General features: G+C 44.0%; 1 protein-coding gene across 1 annotated transcript in view; it reads left to right on the top strand.

Moving 5' to 3' along the window:
* Window positions 1–864: 864 nt before the first annotated feature.
* Window positions 865–1,517, top strand: part of fars2 (phenylalanyl-tRNA synthetase 2, mitochondrial) — a 115,226-nt gene continuing 114,573 nt past the window's right edge. The window contains exon 1 of the mRNA XM_015398569.1: window positions 865–989. The gene's annotated coding sequence lies outside the window, so the exon portion shown is untranslated. The remainder of the gene's footprint in view (window positions 990–1,517) is intronic.

The following is a 1,517-nucleotide window of genomic DNA, read 5'->3' on the forward strand; positions in this document are numbered from 1 at the left end:
GATTTGAGGACATTAATTTGCAAAAGAACCACTGAGGCCATGTAAACGGCTCTGATTATCTTTATTTTGTTATTTTAAGTTTTATAAATCCTGAGATCTTTTTGTCAGTGTGTCCACGCCAGTAATAGTAATATTTCTGTCCAGTATTTGTTTCCATGGCAACACCTCCAAAAGTCGTTTCATTAAATACAGCTATGTATGAATTCAGTTGCTTTCCGTTATGTATCAATTGAAGACACGATCCAGATCACACCCAGCCAGTCAGCCACTGGTAAGGGCTGCATCTTTTTCTTACAGTGTTCAGTGAAAATATCTCAATGCATCGCAATATTTCAAGTATCGTGATGCATCGTGATAGAATCGCATCGTGACTTCTTTGCCAATACCCACCTCTAGTTCCAGTATCAGCATTAATGCCTCTAAGGTTATGTTGGACCTTAAAATGTGTTTCTTTCTCTCTGTGTTTTTCATTTTTCTTCTAGATGCAGTTTTATTATTTTTCTCGATATATTTGGAAAGTCGGCGTTTCATGTTATTATATTGACATTCATTTCTGCCCTCTAAATATCCATGTTTTAATGTTCCAAAGGTAATGAGGTCTGGTCCTGGATTTCAAAAACTCAAACAATAAGACGGCTTTTAAAATGTAGATTTTCAGAGTATTTCAGTGTGAGCCCTATGAAGGGTTAATAGACGCTCAGCTTCAGCACCAAAGTTTCCAAAGTTTCATTGATTGCTGAGCTGCACCTGATGGATGTAACGAGGTGGGATCATTGGAGCAGCTTCACTTCCTCCTGATCAGTTTGTTTGATTCGCTCGCTGCTTGTTTCCTGCAGATTGAGTTTTTCGTCTCCATCTCCGTCCGCCTGGCAGATCAAGGCCGCCATCGATCTCTCCCTCCTGTGTCCAGAGCAGTGAAGAAAAAAAAAACCCCGTCTGGGACTCGAACCCGATCAGCTGCGGATCCACAGGCCTTCTCTGCACCGTGGGTAAGTCAACCTGTAGCTGAGATTAAAAAGCAGCAGCGGGAACAAAAAGGAGCAAATAAACACGAGATGACATTTCCAAACGTGTTAAATAAAACAGCAGCCGTTTACAGCCTAATGCTCGAGAACGAGGCTCCCTGAATGTCAGCCCTGCTTAAAGTGCAACAATGGCGTCGGTTCCGATTCTCCCTGGATGAATATTTCATGGCGCTGACCTCCGTGTCGCTGCACGCCGGCGCACGTTTACGCCGGAGGCTTTCCGACGCCTTGCTCCATTTGCCGTGTTTAATGTCACAGCGGCGCCGAGCAAACAGGCCGGCGTGGAGGAAGTAAACAGAGACGACCTCTGCTTTAATTGGTATGAAAAATGCTAATGCAGCCGGAGACGAGGAGGAGGAGCTTAACACGGCGAGAAGGAAGGACAGCAGCACCTGGAGGGAAGAGAACATCTGTGGAGAGGAGGACAAAGATGTATGGAGGGATTCTAGTTCCATTATTGTTTTATAGAGATAATTCAACCAGATCATCCAG

This window comes from Cyprinodon variegatus, unplaced genomic scaffold (genome assembly GCF_000732505.1).
Source record: "Cyprinodon variegatus isolate N-32 unplaced genomic scaffold, C_variegatus-1.0 Scaffold942, whole genome shotgun sequence".
NCBI lineage: Eukaryota > Metazoa > Chordata > Actinopteri > Cyprinodontiformes > Cyprinodontidae > Cyprinodon > Cyprinodon variegatus.